Below are 20,456 nucleotides of genomic sequence, written 5' to 3' on the forward strand. Positions count from 1 at the left end.
GACTCGCCCTTGTCGCTCCGATTCGTGTAAACGGCATCTCGGACTCGACTCACGGCTTCAATTTGTGTAAACGGCGTTTTCGACTTGACTCACGGCACTTTGGACTCGACTCACGGCTCCAATTCGTGTAAACGGCATTTTCGACTTGACTTACGCCATCTTGGACTCAACTTACGGCTACAATTCGTGTAAACGGCATTTTTGACTTGACTCACGGCTTCAATTCGTGTAAACGGCATCTTCGACTTGACTCACGTCATCTTGGACTCGACTCACGGCTCCAATTCGTGTAAACGGCATTTTCGACTTGACTCACGGCATCTTGGACTGATCTCACGGCTCCAATTTGTGTAAACGGCATTTTCGACTTGACTCACGGCTTCAATTCGTGTAAACGTCATTTTCGACTTGACTTACGCCATCTTGGACTCAACTTACGGCTACAATTCGTGATAACGGCATTTTCGACTTGACTCACGGCATCTTGGACTCAACTTACGGCTACAATTCGTGTAAACGGCATTTTCGACTCGACTCACGGCTTCAATTCGTGTAAACGGCATCTTCGACTGGACTCACGCCGCCGACCCGGTTCGCGGCCTCAGGATCGCTACGGCGAGAGATTGGCCAATCTCTCGGCTAAAAATAGCTCCGATTCGGATGTAACTACATCCCCGACCCTGACCCTCGGGTGCTGTCCGCTTCCACGTCGAGTTTCGCTGCAATCGGATGTAAATGCCATGCAAATGGCCGCCGCACACCCCCGCCGCCCCCGGCCGCCCGCCTCGCTCGGTGCCCGGAAGGCCAAAGGGCTGATTTTGATGCCTGGCCGTTCCTCGGTCTTGCGTTTACGAATCGATGCCTCTATAGGACTCTTTATGCCTCTATTTTACAGAGTCTAAGTAGATCCGTGACCCATTGACGAGGGAAGTGTACAATACGCGAGTGTTTCCGGGATTTCCCCTGGATCCCGGCATTTCCCCTAGATCCAATGGCGGCCAATGACCGCTACCGCCGCCCACGCGGGCCCGTTACGTTGAAAACGAAGACCCCACGTTTTTCGGCCTAACGGGACCTAAGACCCGTTTCCATAGTCGTCGGGCCCGCTCCGAAGGCATCGGGTGGTGACTATCGCCCGGACAGGAGGCCCGCCCAATTTCATTGAATTTTTTCTTTCATTCTAAAGTCAGCGAAACTCATACCACAATATCGCTCTCGATCCAACCAAGGGTGCACTAATACGGCAACTACCCAATACTCTTAATACATTGCATATTAATACATTTTCTAATTTTTCTCTTATTTCATCGTGTTACGTTTTTCAGTTACGAGGGGTGTAAAGATGTAGGTAAATTTCCCTGGATTTCGATCAGGGTCGCGACCTCCGGGGTGGGTCCCGATCTAGGGAAAGCCTGGCACCCTGTCTGGGTTTACGAAAGAGAGAGAGAAAAACCCCCTAGAATATCCGCACGTGGACAAATAGTAACGGGTGGCCTATTAGCGAAGGGACGTCTCACCTCCCTCGACACCATGGCCGGGTGATCGAGTATTTTCGGCGGCGTTTTTGGGGCGATTTCGTATGGTCCGCCAAACGTGGGACGTGCGATCGCCATTGTGGGACCTCGTCACAATGTGGCATTGTAGGGAGCCCATAGTCTTTTGGTAGCACGGCTTTTTGTTCAGCCGTGGCACACACGGGCCGGTGTCTCGGTGTCCATGTGTCGGTGCACATGGGGCACGGGTACAGGGAAGGTGCACGAGCTGGGACGTGGGGTCGGGAGATCGGCAGCTGTCCAGGTCGCCCAGCATCCGCTGGGTCGCGCAGAGGGTCGAGAAATGGTCCCGGGTCATGGGCAACTTATTAATCCCCTCCGATCGCAGAAATCGGGGATTCGTCATCGGGCCATGGACGTTCGACGCTAGTCCTTCCTGGCCCTTCTCGTCCTTATCGGGATTCGTCCTAACCGATCGCGATTAAAATCCCCGATTAATGACCAACCTCCGTTTGCACGGTTTAGTCTTGGTCAAGCTAGACCGTGCGATCGGTCCGAGGCATAATTGCATAGGTGGAGGTGAGGCTTAAAGGAACGGAGGCGAGATGCCTTTAGGAATATATAGCCACTAACATGATAATTGCCGCCATTACGTTCTGGCGCGTCGTATTTAACCCGCTAAACGCCTACTTGGACTGGTAATCGCAGAAAATTCTGCCGATCGGATCGACCGGTCGTGGTTCTCTTCTCCCCACGCTCTGCGGCCAGATCCTGCCGATCCTGTCGATCCTGCCGATCCTGTCGCCTTCCGTCTCGAGATCGAGAGATCGCTTAGCGTTCGCTCTCGTTACCTCACGACCGGCTCAGATCGAGTGACACGATACCGATATGTCGCCGGTATGTCGAGGTCGCCGTGTAACGCCGAGAATTTTCCGTTCCATTACGTGGAACTCCAGGAAAAGTTGAAATTGGACGTGCCAACGATTTCTGTTCCGGATTTCCAGCTGACACTAGTTTATTCCCTTTTTGTTCTCCTGATTACCAGGATTGAAATCCAGAATATCAGGGCGCAACTCCTCGGGACGAGGCGCCGGAAGACGAGGGTTTAATCTCCAGCTTCGCTCCCGGAAGTCGCCTCGTTACGTCCCAATAAACGCAGAAGAAATGGGCTTACGTCCTCGAAGAATCGCGGTAATCTTAGGAGTAAATGGGTTTAGAGTACCCAAAGGGGGTTGAGTTTCGGTGGGGTGTCCTTTGGTAATGGGGGCCCGGGTCCTGGTGATCCTGTAAGCGCCCCTTAGTACGCTCCGCGTGCCCCATTGTGGCTCGATCTTAACTTTTTCGGATCATAAGCCGTGTTTTTTCCACTTTTCCCGAATCGGTGTTTGCCCCCCTTCCTGGTCGTCCTTCCGGAGGATTCGGTAACGGCGCGCGCCGCGGGGTGACGGGACATTTCTAAAAGGCCGCTCTTGTGTCTTCTTTTGCCGACCGGCCCCCCCGTTGGGCATCGCCCGATGAAATAGAGGTCCTCCTTCCATCTATCGGGAGAAACGGCCGTTAATGTCGGCCATCGGGCGGCCCAGGGTCCGAGGAAAAAAAAAAAAAAAAAAAAAAAATAGAAAACATCCGAGAAATCCTTCCTCGACTCCTCGCGGTTGCGCAAGGACCCGCGTCCTCCTTAGAGTCTCTAGAAAACCAAGGCGTCGTTTAATTGCCGGCCGAAGGTGCCGTTGATTAATCGAACCGGATTCCAAAATGTCAAGACCTCCCGCGAGTTTGGTGACATCGCGACCGAGGAAGAAGACGAGATCGCATTGGGTTACCAGCTTTCGGAAGACTTTCTCTCCAGATCGTTTTCGTTCGAAGCTTAAGGTGATATGAAAGAGTCATTCTATATATCGAAACGTCAGAGTGTTCATAAAACTTTTGACCTCAAACCGGGTGCGCCGAATCGTTTGAAACTTCAGCAAGTTGATGAGGAAGGCCCTAAGGAAGGACGCGATGCACGTGACATTTCATTCTTCGAAAAATAATGCCTTTTGTCGTCTTTCTCCGAGATAAATGGAGATTCTTCCGCGAGAAATGAAATCTCACGAGCATTGCGTTCTTCCTTAGGGCCTCCACGATCTAGCGATGAAGTTTCAAATGACTCGGTGGCCCCACTTTGGCGAAAAGTTTTCTAATTATTTAGATATTCTATATATACAGATTGACCCTTTAATGTCACCTTAAGGCGATGGGAAAATGACTTCGAAGAGGTCTTGTCCATGAAACTTCCCCAAATCGGGTGTACCGAATCATACCATGAATACGGAGGTCGGAAGGAAAGTCCCGACGCCCATGAAATTAGAACTTCCTTTTCTCATTTTTTTCTGCAGGCATTTTTTAGTAATTTTTCATAACGATCGATGTAGTTATTTAATCCAGACTCGAGGACGTTTCGACTCCTCTTCATGGCAAGGAGGTCCTTCCGGAGTTTGTTGAAGGGAGAGCCCGTTTTCACCTACTTCTTAGGTTCCTACGAATTCCGCAGTTTAGGGAGGTTTTCCTCCTTCGGTTTTTTCCATGGCTCTCGATTACCGATTACCTCTGAGAACCACTGAGAGGATTACTCCAACGTGCCCGGCTCGTATAAGGCGCGGTGCCATGGACTCTCTCGGCGGGTTCAAAGGGAGCGCCCCCGCTCTGGTCTCAGGCCGCACGTTTTACCGAAAGGTCCATTCCTCGCGAGGAAACGGGCTACGCGGAGGAGGGAGCGAGAGGGAAACACCCCGAGAGGTGATTTCTGGACAAGGTGGAGCGAGGTGAGGCGAGCCAGCTTCGGGTCTTCGTCGAGGTCAGGGGAATGTAATCCCTCGGCCGTGGCACCGGGCACGGCACCTCTCTCGGATGCTGCGAACATCTCCACGGGTTGGACACGTTCTAATGCCCGAGGAATCTCGCCAGGGTCCTGCCCCCTTCTGCCTTTATTTCGCCAGCAAGGCTCTCTCGACTTTTGGGGCAAGACATGGGAACTCGTCTCCCTGCGTCCCGGATTTCCAGTCCAGGAACGTCGAAGAGGCGACGCCTCTTCTTCATCTTAAGGGGGTGCGAAAGTGCCATCCTAGGAGTCGATCGTCCGATACTTTCCTCCAAACTGCTGATCTACCTTGGACGATGATCCAATGAATCCATTGGAAGGGTGATTTCCGATGGATCGAAATCGAATCGAAAATCATCTTAAGGGTGTGCGAAAGTGCCATCCTAGGAGTCGATCGTTCGATACTTTCCTCCAAACTGCTGATCTACCTTGGACAATGATCTCTGAAAGGGTGACCCGATAGATCGAAATCGTCGGTATCTGGACTCGGGATTTTCGGTGGAGGGATGCATCATCCGCATGCATCCTTTCTGGAATCCCAGGGTGCTCGAGTAATTCTCAGCGTGACACGCCCTTCTCACGCCCGCTGATTTCGAAGGGGAGTGCCGATACAAATGGTGACGGATCGATCGTCCGAACGATTTCGCGCGATTCCGTAATCGATCCCAGCGGGCTGCCCAACTACCGTCTGTCGCGTGTGCCGACCTAACCGGAAAGGGTGTCACACCAGTTCGTCGAGTCACGTGGCGTTCCCTTTCCCGTCGTCGCAACGGTTTGATTCGCGGTGAGAAAAGGTAAATTGGGGCGACGACGAAAAACCGAAACCAGATTCATAAACCCGCGAGAAACGTACCAAGCGAGCAGTCCAGCGTGCGTTTCGCTTATGCAAATCGAGACAACGCATCCTCCAACGACACCCGATGCGTCTTCTCAGCCTTAAGGGGAAATTTCATTTGTATGAAAAATTTAAGTTTAGTTAAATTTCAGTAGGACCTCCATATTAGCGCGATATCATTTCTAATGGTTCGGTACATCCAGTTCAGAGAGAAGTTTCACGACTGACTAGACGCCACTTTCGTATCACCTTAAGTCATCCATGTGTACCTGCCGTGGACATGTTGGCCTACCTAGGCATAAGGCTCATCCGACGAGTAGTTTCTCATTAAACACCATTTGTAACAGCAATACGTCTCATCGAGCGTAACCATTGCATCGCTCTTGCAGATTATGCCTACCGGGATGTCATCACTCTTCCTTCGGGCAACATCGTCCGTATGCGCATACCCACCCGGTTATTTCCTACCAATCTCGGACCATTGTTTGCGCGAACGAGAATAACCCAGGCCGTCGTTACTGCGTTATTGAGAGCGAAAACGGGCAGGTTTGATCACCGGAGAGATTTCCTGCAGATTTCCTGGAGAAAGATGACGCGTCTTTCGTACAAACGAGCCGGATCACCTTGCTCCGAATCTCTTTTTGCGTCGTCCTTCCTTTAGCCTTGCAGGCGACCACTGAAGTTGGCGTTCCTAGCTGAAACGAATTCACGTCGCGTTTCGCAGGATAGTTTCTGTGGGGTAGCCTACAGTTAAAGTCCCCTTTCGTGAATCGAGATAAACGCCACGAAGGCGTACGTCACTCGGCTCCAGTTTCGAGCAAGTCCTCCGAGGATCCTGGAGAATTTGTCAAATCGGCACCAGGACCCTCTTTCGGTACCTAGACACTCGATTCGTCCAGTCGGTGCCCATTTCGATAGGCTTGGCTCGGTCAGGCATTAAGTTTGGATAGTTTCAGGAACGAGGAGAGAGAGAGAGAGAGAGAAATAAAAAAGGTGACCAGGTAGATAGTCGAGGCTGGACTGGCCAGCGGGTGCTCTCGATCCGACTCGACCGGTTTTCCCTGAATTCCCTAGGAGTTCTAGCCTTTGGGACTCGGGGAGTCTCTCCTTCTCCGTTGTTGGTCACCGGTTACTGGTCACTGGTCACCGGTCACTTCGGAACCAACCGGACCAGCGTGGCCTCACCTCTTCTCCCATTAAACTAGCCTCACCTCTCCTCCTATTAAACTAGCCTCACCTCGAGCGTTTTCTCCTGTCTTCTCCGAGAACGGGCACTCCAGCAACGATTTAATCAGCGAACGATTTCGGTCGTGGATCCGCTACTTCGAGCGCCGTTCTCCCTGGACATCGATGATGGGTCCTTGGAGTCCTTTTTCACGTCTCCGGCCGTGAGAAACTCGGAAGAAGGGTGAGATCTCGATGTTCCCCGGAAGGGATCAGCCTGGAGACCCGATTGGCGTGGACTCTCCGACACGTTCCTTCTCTTCCTCGAGGAATTCCCGATCTCTTGCTTACGGGACTGAAATCCAGTTTTCAGCGTCTGGCTCCCTTGCCAACAAACGGTCCAGACTCGAGGACGGCTGCTGGCTTCTCGGTACCAGTCCGAGAGGAACGAGGAGAACGCTTGAGAGCAACGGTCTCTGGGTTTTGTGTTTCTCACGTCGTATCTAACCCTAACAGAGAATCCAATTTTGAAACTACTCGGCGAATCTCTGGCAAAGTGAAACGAAATCGATGATTCCTGGCGTTGAGTCGCCTTAATGGCTGGCCGTCGTCCAGGATCTTTGGGCAGGACTAGCAGGCGGTTTAATTCTCGTCGGACAACCGGGTTCCATCCTTGGACATCGTCCTGACTAGTGTCGAAATGGAAAGTTCGGGTTATTTTGAATATTCATGGGACGTTTAGTAACGGGGAAGAGATATCTAGCTCGATGGGTTTGCAACGGTCGGCTTGCCTACGTCCGCTGGAGTAAGTGGTCCAGAATCTACGGTGGCTGCTGCAACTTTGTTGGAGGGAGAGTGCAAGACCGAGGGAGAGGAAAGAGGCGAACGCGTTAGAGCAATGGTCGCGGGGTTTTGTATTTTCCTGTCCTGTCAAACTGGACCGGAGAGAAGCTGATTTCAAAGTCGCTGCGACGGGTTTTCGAGAGGCTCCTGGAGGGGTGTTCCGCAGCCGGAAGAGACGCATCCTCTTCTTGGATGGCGAAGACCAACGGTAGAAATTGGAGCCTTTCAGCAATTCATCATACCCTGGTTACTCCTCTGAAAGCTCGGTAACCCTTTATCGGCTTCTTCGAATCTCGCGCGACTGACTAACTTCTACAAGCAGCTCCATTCCCATCGGCAGGAAACTGGTGACTCTCAATTAGTGCTCAGGGAAGCTGCAGAACGTACGAGTCTCTATGACTTCTGATGTGTTCATCGTTAATCCCATCCGATGGATCCTCTTTCAGCGCCTTCTTCCGATCTTCGTTCTGGGTTGAGGCAAGAACGAGTTCCCTGACGTTTCGAGGTAGCTTCGATGTCATCGGGGTACTCGATCTCCTGGATCGATCCAACCTAGGGATCGAAGGGATCGTTAGCGTTCTCAAGATCCACGGCAAAGGGTTCACGAATGTCGGGCGGATCGAACGCTCATCGATGGGGTCGTTAAGGGAAACGATCGCGATCATTAAGCCTTGGAGACGCCATTAAGGCGGCACTAAACACTTATTAAACCGTTCATATAGGGAGAACCTCCTAGGGAAAGATTTCTTTCCCTCGATGAAGTTCTTTTTCTTAGAGCCTAGCCTTCGCCAGGATGTCCTGCGGATTCGGATCGATCGAGTCGCAGCTGGAGGCGATTTAATGAAATCGTCCATCGCGAATCCAGAGCTGATGATGCCGTCAGGCTGTCAGCGATCCCAGGCCAATTATTCCCTGGATCGGGACGCGTAAACCCGACAGGATCTCCTATCGCGGACATTATTCCCTGGATAATCGGCCAAGGATCTGGAAGTCCGTTCCCAGCTGCTGAGGTGGCTCTAATGGCCGCGATGCCAATCTTGAGATCTGTTGCAAGGTGCAGGTGCCGATTACGACGTGTCGGGATTTTTCCTCGCATTCCTGCCGGTCCACTCTTGCCCGCGCTTTCCGCTTTCCGCAGGCAAGTTAATTCCGCCCGAGAATAAACTTTGCAACGTGTGTCGCATATTACCAAGGACGAAATCGGTACGACTAGATTAGAATCGATAGTAGGCGTCGCCGAACCTTCAGCTCAGTTACCAGATTCTACTTCATCTCGATATTCTCGAGAGTTTCGCTTACGAAAAAATCCTGGATCCAAGGAATCCCGAAATCCAACAATTTTTCACCTCTAGAGTTAAGGCGGGACGAAAGTGCCGTCGAGGAGGTCTCGTATCTGACTCTCCTCCGAACTGGGGGTACCGAATCGTTTCAGACTTCATAACGTGAACATGGAGGCTATGAGGAAGGTCCTGACACCTGTGAAATTTCATACAAAATTTCAAAAATATCTATAAATAAATTTTTAAACCATTGCAATTTTATGGGTATCAGGTCCTTACTTATAGCCTCCATATTGACGCTGTTCAGTTTGAAACGTTTCGGTGCACCCAGCTCGGGGAAGTGTTTCATGAACGAGACCTCTTTGACTTCGTCTTCCACTTTCAGACCACCTTAATGCCTTTGCGGGTCGAGACCTGGGATTTGTGAATTCCCTCGACCTCGACTTACTCCGAGATGGAGGCTGGGTCGGTGCAGCAGCGATGCACCGCCAGTGCACCGGAGAAGTTCGCTCGGCAGAGGGGCAGCGCATAATGATATTAATCAGGGCGGCGTTCAGCTTCCTTAAAATTGCCGGCAGGCTCAATTTCTCACTTAAAATCTAATTAGACCTTCCTTCGAACCTGAGCTCTGCCAGAGCCGGCCTCTCTCTTTCTCGGCCTCCTCCCTCGTCTCCTGGGCCAACGATCCGTACGCGCGCGTAACGGGGAATAAAGCCAGGGCGGATTCGACCTCAGGATAAAAAGATCAAATCCGCGCAGTCCGCGAGATTGCCGTTTCCTCGATTATCAAATTGCCGCGTGATCGCGTAAGGGGACGGCCGCAATTCCCCGTGATGAGCGTTCGTCGCCTCGTCCCTTTAGCTGGAGTATCGTACCGAGATCTATTTTCCCAATTTAGCAAGATTAATTGGTCACGGAATTGGTAAGCCGTAGGTTTATATCAAATCTGAGGATCCGTTTAAAGTGATCCCCAGGGGGAGCAGTTTCCTCAAGGGCCTCAAGAGATGCGAAAACGGTCACCGAAGAGACTCTTTCCGTCCACGGGCCGAAGAGGCGGCCGCGACAGACGCTGCAAAAAGCAGCGTCGATCGTTAGCGGGGTACAAATTTCGCCATTTGCCGCAATAAACCTTCGAATCCGGCTTGTAACTTCTTCTTATGGTGGGCATGAGTAATCGCCTTGTTAGCCCTTACGGCCTATAGCTCCGGCTCGTACTCACTTCGGTGGTGGTGGAGGAAACGAGAGGAAGGGAGGAGAAAAAGGCCGGAGCATTACACGATACGCCATCGACACGGCGTAGGTCCGAGGTAAATTAAATGCCCGACCTCACCGAGGTCCGAGCTGGATACGAGCTCGATAAAGAACAATCATAATAAAGAAAAAGTACATATCCAGCCGATACAAGGCTTAATCGCCGGACCCAGGGGCCCGGAATTGAATTATGCCTCCGGACACATCAGGGACGTTGTCAACCTCTCGACTCGGAAATTGACCTCTTATCATTCGAGGCCCCTTCGGTCGACTTTTGCCCTAGTCAGCGATTCAAAGAGGATTTCCGTATTTGGGCGGGTCTGGGGTGGAATTATAGCCCGGTATCAGGCCTGATACCATGTCACCGTGATGCCTCCCTGACGGTCACCCATCCGAGGAGGAGCCGCACCTCGTGTTGCTTAACTTCGGGGATTTTATAGGAATCGGGGTATCAACGCGCTTGGGCTTTTACGGTTCAAAGCGAGGGCGGTACTACCCCGGAAATCGGTGGAAACGATTCCCGGGGGAATACCGCCGATTTCATTCTGTGGCAACCGATTTGCCTTTGACGTCACACGACGTAGAATTTGCGACGTCGACCTCGGTTCCGCCAATTGCGAGATTCGACCCGACCCGACATCGGGGACGTCTCGAGTCTCCATCCGGGCGAAAAGAGAGGAAGGGAAAAACGCATTCCGCGGCTCGGCTAATGCGCGAACACGCATACGGATGCGTCGAGAAGTCGCGTGGCCCCATATCTTAAGGAACCGGAGGGGGTCCTCGGCGATCCGCCCGATGGGGACTAACACCGTTTTATCGTGTAGCCAATTAATAAGCCTCTCCTCTCTTTTCCTCCCCGTCGCCTCCCCTGCCCCGGAGATCGCCTCTCTAAGATATCCCCCAGGAGCGAGATCCCCGAAGAACCCTCCAGCATCCGGAGCCAAACCGAGGATCTCTCTCGGTCTTCATCTTCCCACTGCTTTCCTAACCTCCACGCCTCGTTTTGGAAAAAGCTAAATCCAATCGAGCGTCGAAAAAAGAATGTTACAATTTTATAACATTTTTCTTCAAAGTTATACTCGGGCATGGTATTCTATTGTCACCTTGTTGACTAAAAGTCCGTGGATTTTATCAATATTTCGAGTGTCGCGCCAAATCCAAATCCGCCTCCCGGGGTCGATTAAGGCATCAAATTTATAATTTTACTGCAATCTTATGTACTATCAGTGTATGAATTTTTTTTTTTTTAAACGGGGCGTACTGTCATCTTGTCGACTAAAAGTGCATGGATTTGATGAATATTTGGATTTAAGGTGTGACGTAGTTAGGATGTAGGTAACGAGTAGTTCGACGGCGTGCGAAATCCTCGCCACGTTGGCGACCTTGTCGGCCATTTTCCCTCCGATAGTCGACCGAAGGCTCTATATCATAGTTACGCTCGACTCGGTCGACTATGAATATTTATCTGTGCGTTTTCTACTTTTTGTTCGCAGGTTGCGGCATTAGTGGACGGCACGCCGGGCTAATCCAGGAGCGAGATTAGCGTTTCCCTCCCTCCCTCCGGCGAGGAGGCCGAGCATTACGCCAGTGCGAAACTATTATGATTACCCGTAGTGGATAATACGATCGAGTTGTAATTAAATCAATGTTAAACGTTGTAGCCGAGTAAGTGGGTAGTAATAAAGACTCCTATTTTATGTACCAGACTCGCCATTATGTAGTTCACATCGGGGCCCGTTTACGCGGCAGTTTCCACCGAGCCGGAGGATCTCGCCTCTCTCTCCGCCCCGCGACCCCCGCCCTCGAGCTGTCTCTTTCTGGCTCCGTAATGACGCCTTGTCTTCCTTTTTCTCGGAACCAGGGCGTAATGTCCACGGAAAGAGTTACGGGGCCGCTTTTCCGCATTGTTGGGCATCGACGAGCCGAGAACCCGAGGGTGGAAACGCAGCGTCGGGAACGAGGAACCCGACTTTACGGGGGCATAAAGGGGGCAAACTTTGTCAGGGGGAAAAATTAGCTCGTCCCATGGTGGCGGGACAAGGGAAGGCCCTAGGTTCTTCCTGGCAACATCGGTAAGGTTCTAGACACCCTTCCGGTCCCGATGGAGACTTCCTTGCACAGTGGAAACGGCCGACAGTCGGATTAACTAAGCAGCCATAGACAAATCATCCAGTCTGTTGAAATATCGCTTGAAAATAGACCGTGGAGCGGGAAAGAAAAACTTAAAGAAAGAGTGCTGGGCCGGCAAATGGACGCCGTTGTTCGCATCTGCGATCCGCAATTAACGCGGAAGGGTTGAAGTTTACCCGGCAGGGGCCGAAGGACCTCGCGACGTTGGGTTGACAGTTTAGCTTGATTTACTTCCGAGATTCGTTTTTTAATTCCAGGCCGAGCTCCCGGGAGCTTTCCCAACCCTCGAGTGCTGTAAAAGTCCTGGGCAACGGCTGCTGCAGATTTCTGCACCGACCCTGGAGACTCCCCACAGACGGAGAGCGCGCAATGTCGACATAATGGATAAATCGTGGCAAGTTGGTACGTTATCGCGGTAGTTGGAAAAAATATCGATGCAATGAGTAAACTTGCAAGAATGTGAGAGTATAAGGTAGGGGGAAGAGGGTGGGAATTGCTGAAGCGAAGCAGATATCGTTCAAAGGGTCACACCTTGGATAGCGATGGAGCGACAAGTGGGCGCGAATCTTCGGAAACGATTTCTCGAATTTCCAGGGAAATATCGGAAGGGCCAATGGGCGATCCCGGGGAAATGGGGTTTCCGACGTCCTCGTCGACGTCGTTGTCACCCCTGCGAGGACCGCATCCCTCGCGCCCCCGTAATCGGCAGACCATGGGGTGGAAGTGCAACCCCGGTCGCGCGTTACGCCCTCGTACCCCTTTGCGCAATCTAAAGCAAGCCTCTGATCTACCATAAAGTCATTTCATAACCCATCCCGAGGGTTAACTACCCCCGAGTCCCAAATCCCGAGTTAAGTGTGAGGCGACCAGTCCTGCGTCCCATGACACCCTCGGCCTCCCGCTTCTCGGTTCTACCCTTCCCGGCCCCAGAAATCAACCCCCCATGGTTCGACGTTGCGTTCTCGGTCACCATCGAACACAACCGACTAGGAATTCCTCCATTTTCAAAACGCGTCCCTTGTCGTTCGGCGATTTCGATAAAGAGCGAAGAAATCAACCCCTCATAGGTCGACGTTGCGATCACGGCTGGTATAGAGCCACGTTGACGAGTTCCTGCGTTCCCCGTCGTTTCGTGGATTTAAACGGATTCGGCGATCGAACGGGGTCGATGATGCTGTGCTTGGATCGCTTTGAGCACCCCTGAGTAATTTCAGCTCGCTCGGGGTGGCTAAAGCCACGGCGGCGCGGGGTAGGTGGTCGGTGGTATGCCCAGTAGCCAATTCCCGGCTCCAGGCTCGACTCGGCGGGTCCATTCATCGAGCACTACGTGACCGGTTTACCGATCCACCGCATCGCGTATCCATCCTCGTGGCTGTAGGCACGGCGTCGAAGGAGGCGACGACCACCGTTACCTGCCCACCGCGCAACGAACAACCCCCTACAAAGAACACAGGATAACTAGGCAGTTACCCCTCGGCCCTCAAATCAGACCAAAAAAGCCCTGGAAAAGTTCCGAACTTGACTCGAATCGAGTCTTCCGACGAGCAACCGATGCACCACGTGTATCCTTCGCGTGGCTGTAGGCACGGCGACGAAGGAGGCGAGGACGACCGTTACTTGCCCTCCGCGCAACGAACAACCCCCTACAAAGAACACAGGATAACTAGACAGTTACCCCTCGGCCCTCAAATCAGACCAAAAAGCCCTGGAAACGTCCCGAATTTGACTCGAATCGAGTCTTCTGACGAGCAACCGATGCACCACGTGTATCCTTTGCGTGGCTGTAGACACGGCGCCGAAGGAGGCGAGGACGACCGTTACTTGCCCTCCGTGCAACGAACAACCCCCTACAAACGACACCGGATAACTAGACAGTTACCCCAGGTGTCAGCGTCTCAAATCGGCCCAAAAAAGTCCTGGAAAAGTTCCGAATTTGAGTATTCCGGCGAGGAAACTCGAATCGAGTCCGAGCAAACTCGGGAAGAAGGATGATGGGCCGGATCGTGGGGGTCCTTCGTCTTCTGGCCAGGACCTTGGTCCCGTCGATCGCTCACGGTTACGGCCGATGACACCTTAATGTATGAGCACGTGGTACTCGTGGGTTAAGCGAGACCATATACATAAATGTCCGTAGGGGGTGCCAGGGAACGTGCCGGAGATGGTGCTCGACGGGGAACGGTGTCGGGGCACCGTTCGCGATTGGTGGATGGTACAACCATATACCGGCGGTACCGAAACCGGCGTCGCCGTTGAAATTATTCCGATACCACGTAGCCATGGTCGATGTCTCCAGCGCGGCATTCCTACGCTGAAGAAGGAGAAACGATGTCGGAGAGGATAGGAGGAGAACGTTGCGTCTGGAGAGAAAGAGTGGCAAAAGAGGGCGCCCCGGGTGGACCCGCGTAGTCATTGTCGCCCTGCCTTCTTCATCTGCATACAATGAGCCGAGGGACACTTTTGCTCCTCGGGGACCTCGTATCATTGGAGTATCGTTAATATGGCGGCGCGTCAAAATTACCAAAAGAGAAACTCCCCGTGATCCTAGACGTCGTTCCAGCCTCGAGGTCATGATCGATGGTCAAGCGACGTGGTATCAGAAACCTCCGTTTCTCTGGTTATAGGTTTTTCCGTAAGGAAATTAGCGATTTAGCGTTCAGAGATCGATATAGATCCGAAGGTGGAGGTCGAGAAGCGGTGATAAGAAGCAGAGAGCACGAGGTCTGCGTTATATCGGTCGAAAAGGCGAGCCAAAAGCTGACTAGGAGTTCAGGAGCTTCCCTTCGCCGGTAATCCACCCTTAAATTGAGAAACGCCCGAGGGGTGCGGGGTAGGTTCCGAAATGGAATGGAGCATAACGGTTAGTGCCGGAGGACCGAATAGAGGCAACAGTTGCGGTTTATGAAATTAAATCGGTCGCGACGAACGCATTTGGTCTCCCCCTTCTGGCAGTCGCGGGGACGTTTTAAAGAGTCGCCCGAAATTAATCCACCCCTCGCGAGATTTACCGATTTCCCGAGGCGGGGCGAATTTTGGGTGAATTTCGGGGCTTTCGGGCGTCCCGAGGAACCTTGGAGCCTGATTCAGGGGAGGGACTGTTTAGGGGGAGGTGGTCGAATCGTTAATTCCACGGAGACCTGTAGGAGCGTCCCCTGCTGCGAATATTATACCCGACTCTCGGTCGCAGTCACTTTTATCTCCTCTATTAACCCCCACGAGGTTATTAAATTAAATGATTCACGGGCCCTCGATCATCCGCCACTGGGCGTCCATTTGCGAGGAGGCGCACGTGCCCGAGTCAAAATGTACAATCCCCTCCCCCAAGTATTCTAATCGGACGTTCCCTTTCGCTCCATTCTGCCCCTTTGGCCGGCTATTTGCCTCTCGTTTGGACGCCCGAGATCCGTGGGCAGGCGATCGATTCCCGGGATCGCGGCCAGGAATCGAGCGTCTTCCCGTATATGCGAGAAGCACCCGCGGAGACGCGAAAAGAGGAACGCGAAGTTCTACATCTCACCGCTGGAGGTCCTCGCTCCTGGCAGCTCGTCTCCACGAGGGGTTTGGTGCGTTCATCCCGCCTTCCCATCCAACGTCGGGTGGAGGGCTGCCCCAGGAGCTCCCTCGGGAGCCGCGTACCATTTTGCATAAATCGCGAGACACCCCGTCGCAGCGGAACCTCGGGGAGATTCCGGAATAGGTCGGGAACCCTGTAGCTGTGCGATCTCCTTGCCGGAGAGGGACGGAGGCGAGGAAGCCAATAAAAAAATCACTATGTTCGCCGGGCGCGTATTCCTTTCCCCGGCAGGAACACCTCCGCTTTCCCGTTCCTCGAGTCGAGTCCCAGAAGTGTACCTTCGCCTCCTTCCTAAAAGGATTTCGTCCCGATACCCTGCAACCCGGCTCGTTCGACAGGGCGTTCCGACCACTGTCAATCCATCGTATCCGTCGTCCAAAGGCTCGAGACTCGAATTTCAGGACTTCCGATCGCCTGGTGCACGGTTAGAGGCAGGATGTCCAGAAGTTGGCCCATTGGGTGGGGTTTAACCGGCGTAAACGCGAAGGGAGCTGATGGCATTGGGCAGCGGGCGAGGATCTAGATGATGGTCGGCGGTTAAGGAACTCCGGTTTCCACGGTAAACCGGAGAAACATCGAACCAGCCGGTCGGCCTGCTGGAGCTTAAGCTTAACAATAACCGCAATATGCTCTCTCTCTCTGGGTAACAGGGCCGTATTGTTTTATAGCCGACATGATAACTTCTACGCTCGGGATCCTGCGCGGGGATGTAAGGCGGGGGTTGCTCGGGGAACGAAACGAAACGGAACAATAGCTCAGGGTGTAGTTAATGCCCCTGCTTTCCTGGCTCGTTCCCGACTTCGGGAGCCGCCGAGCCTGCACCTGGGAAGCTCACACCACGTTTCGACGTCGACCTCAACGACGATTACCGCCTTCGGGATTACTTCTAAGGATACAGCTGGTTACGTTTCACGGTGGCAGACTTTTCCCTGGAGGTGCACTGGCGCGGCAAGGTGATCGAGTGTAATTGTAGTCCAACGTGTTAAGGAATTCCAGAACCATGAGATACGTTATCGGTATGAGCGAAGGAGCCGTTGAACGTAGTCGAGGGCGACTCGGCAGAGATCGACGATCCCAGTGATAGGGAATCGTTCCGTTTATCGTCCACGGCATGGAGGTCGCTGGTTACCCGGGAAGGACCCTTTGGCCCCGGGATTAGAGATTTCGTCTCGGCTGGTCCCCACCAGCCAAAATTTCAGAAACGAGAGGTTACGACAGACCGCGCTATAACTCGAGGTACGTAAACGGCGATTCAGGAGTGCCAACCGGAGTTACGACTCGAGAGTAGAACCCGAAGACGAGGGCAAGGCGGCCGAAAGGAGCCGGTGCCCCATTCTGACTGGCTTACGCAAGCCTCGTTCCTATAAGTAGAGATTAACCTTGCTTAGTCTCTCTCTCTTTCCCTCCGACAACCGGTAGGCGTGTATGGACCGTTGTCCTTGTCCTTTGGCCAGGAACCGGCGACTACCCAAGACCTGGGTCCAGTCGTAACGAACGAGGACGTTCGACGGGATGAATCCGTGTCCAGTTTGGTAATCGAGACTGGCCACCGATCGCCCAAGGCTTGGTCAGCGAAGACCCTTGGCTTGGAGAAAATAGGCAAAGTGGAAAGAAGAAGAGACTCGGAGAGATCGGTGCTCATGACCAGAAATAAAGTCTTCCGCGGATTTCTCTTTTCACGAAGGATCCACATAGGCGAACTTCGAAACACGGGGAGACCCGAGGTTTGCAGCTACTTCGCTTTTCGATGCACAAGAGACGTCGTGCCGCGAATGGCAATTGGGTCCCGAGTTCATCGAACGGCGGAGTCGAGTCCCAGAAAGGGAGAGAAAAGGGACGAGGGAAATTAAAAGAAAAATTCCGTGGCAGGACCGAGCGAAACTCCAACCATGGCGCGCCTTCCATCCTGGGCCTTTCATAAAGTTGCATACATTGGCTCTCTCTCTGGGCATGCCATAAATACACCGCGGCCATAACCGCCTGCATCCGGCGATCCCGCGATCCGCAGGGGCAGCCCCGATGATCGATAGGGCCTCTTCGGGATATCGATCCCGGCAGGGACCCGATCCACCTGACGTCGCCCTAACCGGTACCCAACGATCGCTGATTGGCTCTCCTTCAGCGGTTATGGCAGAGTACCGACATCGGAACCGACCCGAGACGCGGCCGAGACGCCGCGGAACCCCCGTGAACCCATTATCCGGAGGTGGCCAGGGGCTATCGACGGTCCTCATCTCCGCGTGGGTGTCTCTCTGGGCGTCGAGACGCCCGGGGACCCCATAAGTCGAGGAGGCCAGCCACCCCGCGGAGAAATCCGCCCAAAGTCTATGGCACATCCGCCATAGACACCTCCTTAGAGGAACACCCTTTCAATTTCCTATACGCCTCGATAATCATCTCCGGTTCTGCCCTTCGCCCGGGGTGGCGGGGGTTGTCTCGGGCCATCTTCCCCCGGGGCTGCATTAGGCGGTGGAATCCTCTAACCGGAGTGACGAGGGCAATTCCAGAAAGGACTCCGCCACCTCTTGACGCCTCTTATTTTCCGACAATTTCTGGCCCGGGACCACCCACCCCTTTCGACGGGATAATCGAGTCGCATCTCTTGTCCCCGATCAAGATGGGCGCTTTGCTCTGGAGTACTCCGAAAGTCGATCCTCCAGACTGCTCTAAACAGCTGATGCTGGGTACATCACTAGGAGCGGTTCCAACGTATATTCGAGGCAAGAGTTTGGGCCAAAGACGCGTTCAGAAAAGCGTTCTTCGGTAACGGTCGGGTCCAACCATCCGAAACGCAACAATGGCGGGCAAGGCGTCGCCTTTGCCTACGGTCTCTCATTGTTTCGCCCATGGTGGGTAATCTATAGCACTTAAATTTTCTAAAGTACCCAATCACTCTGTATTTTTATGCAAAGCCGGTCCCCGATCGTCCGTTTCGCTCTCGCCCTCTCTTGCTCTTGATGCACGGGGTCCTCGGTGTCGTACCTTAAGCCGCATACAATAAACCGTGACGTATGAATTGACGGACGGAATAAACTTTGCACGCATATCATTAGACGCAAGGATCCCTGAGAATTATTGGCGACCTCACGGGACGCCCAGCCTCCGGGGCCTCGTATTGTTTACACTTTTCCAAATTTATAAGCCGAAAAAACGTTCCACCATCTCGAAGCTCTTAAGGTGATATGAAAGTGTCATATGTACGTACCGAAAAGTCAAAATGTTGATAAAAGTTTTCTCCTAATCGGGCGCATCCCATCATTTGGAACCTCATCACGAGATTATGGAGGCCCTAAGGAAGGACGCGATGTAAAATTTCATTTCTCGCAATTGAAAATTTGTATCTATCTCGAGGAAGAACCAAAAGGGACATTTTTTTTTTCTTGAAAAATGTCATTTTACGAGTATCGCGTTCTTCCTTAGGGCCTCCATAATCACGTGTTAAACTTTCAGATCATTCGGTGCACCCAGTTTGGAGAAAAGTTTTATCCATATTTTCACATTTATATATATAATAAAAATATATATATATATATAAAATGACCCTTTCATGTCACTTTAATTCTTGCGGAGAGTCGCGGTTACGGAAACGAGGAGGACCCAGGACGTCGCGTCTAAGATTTTGGGCGCTCAATGACGCTCGTTGGAGACCCTTCGAGGAAAGTAAGAGTCGTTCCATATTCCGAACGTCCTCCTTCGGAGATAGGTGGAATTAGGCCCAGGAATAGCCTGAAAAAATCGTCCTTGGATCGGTCCCGGAGCGAAGTCCTCCACAATCAGAGTCCGTCATTTCGGATGATGCCTCGTGTCGGACCTTCCCCGGAGCCCGTCGGGCCCCAGGCTGGGGCCCGTCTGGGCCCGAGTATGTCGTGAATATGGAAACGGCGTGGCGTGTAAACTGTCCAATAAGTAAGGCCCCGAACACGGGCCCCCACTTGTACCGGAGCCAGTTGGCCTCTCGTACTTCGTACAGGCCGCTTTTGCGTACATAACGTACAGCCGAATGGGGGGCCCACTGTCGGGGCCCGCCAGGGGCACAGGGTCTGCTATAAAGAATATCCGTGAGGCAAGAATAAAGCCGGGTTGACTTATTCGAGCCACCATCTTGGCGGAGTGTAGAGCTCACCATGGGCCCTCGTTGGTGGTTTCGGGCCCTGAACGGACCCCGTCCGGAAGCGCTGCGGAACCGATCGCTCCTCCACCCTCTGACCCGAACGGACCTCGAGAACTTCCTTGGTCCCGTTTCGGGAAAAGCTTTCAATAGGACCCATTGAAATTTCCTTCGCTAGCTTGGCCATGGGACTAGTTAGATCGCAGCTTCGGATTCGTCGAAAGCTAGGGGGCCGTTTCCCTGCAGCTTGTTTAACCGGAGAAGTTAATAGGTGATAAAAGATGTGATTTTTCACGCTAGCGATGAGGACTATTTTTAGCGACTATCTCACGTCGTTACGAGTTACTCATAAAAACCTCGTAGCGAGTGCCGAAGGCGAACGGTAACGTCGAGATACGTTTTCCTGGACCCACGGTCTCGGAGCTCCACATGACCGTCGATACCGAAGATAATCGGAAAAGAGCCCGAGAAGAATCTCTGCCTTTCCAGGCGATAATTATTGTTTCCTTTGTATGTAGGTGACGGGAGTTCGGGAAAAAGATGTAAACAAAAAAGAAAAAGAAAGAAACGCACCTCACAATACGTCCAGCCTTGGCCCGTCTTACGGCGACTTCGTCGCTGAGGTTAACATCGGTTGCACTTGCAGCGTCTTCTACTTTTTCTTTTTTTATGGCGAGAGTCCCCCCGTTTTCGGGTCATCCATCCATCCACCCGATCGGTAATTAAATTCGTCGATGAACAATTTCGTCGTATCGGGAAATAAGCGTGGAGGATTCGCGGAGGAAAGGGGAATAAGTGGCGACACCAACGGAAGACTCGGCGAAGGAGCGGGACAGGCAACACAGTGGACCCTTTCAGAAGCAAAAATATTTATCCACGCAATATTTGCCCCTACCGGTACGCACGGCCGGCGAGCCTGAA

At 52.7% G+C, this 20,456-nt stretch overlaps 1 protein-coding gene across 2 annotated transcripts in view; it reads left to right on the forward strand.

Moving 5' to 3' along the window:
• The window catches only part of LOC105696892 (POU domain protein CF1A), a 28,933-nt gene extending 17,506 nt beyond the window's left edge, over positions 1–11,427 (forward strand). For both annotated transcript variants that reach the window (XM_012419702.1, XM_012419703.1), the window contains exon 2: positions 11,220–11,427. The gene's annotated coding sequence lies outside the window, so the exon portion shown is untranslated. The remainder of the gene's footprint in view (positions 1–11,219) is intronic.
• Positions 11,428–20,456: the final 9,029 nt, after the last annotated feature.

The sequence above is a fragment of the Orussus abietinus genome, unplaced genomic scaffold (genome assembly GCF_000612105.2).
Source record: "Orussus abietinus isolate OABI.00-Male unplaced genomic scaffold, Oabi_2.0 scaffold75, whole genome shotgun sequence".
In the NCBI taxonomy this organism is placed as follows: Eukaryota; Metazoa; Arthropoda; class Insecta; order Hymenoptera; family Orussidae; genus Orussus; species Orussus abietinus.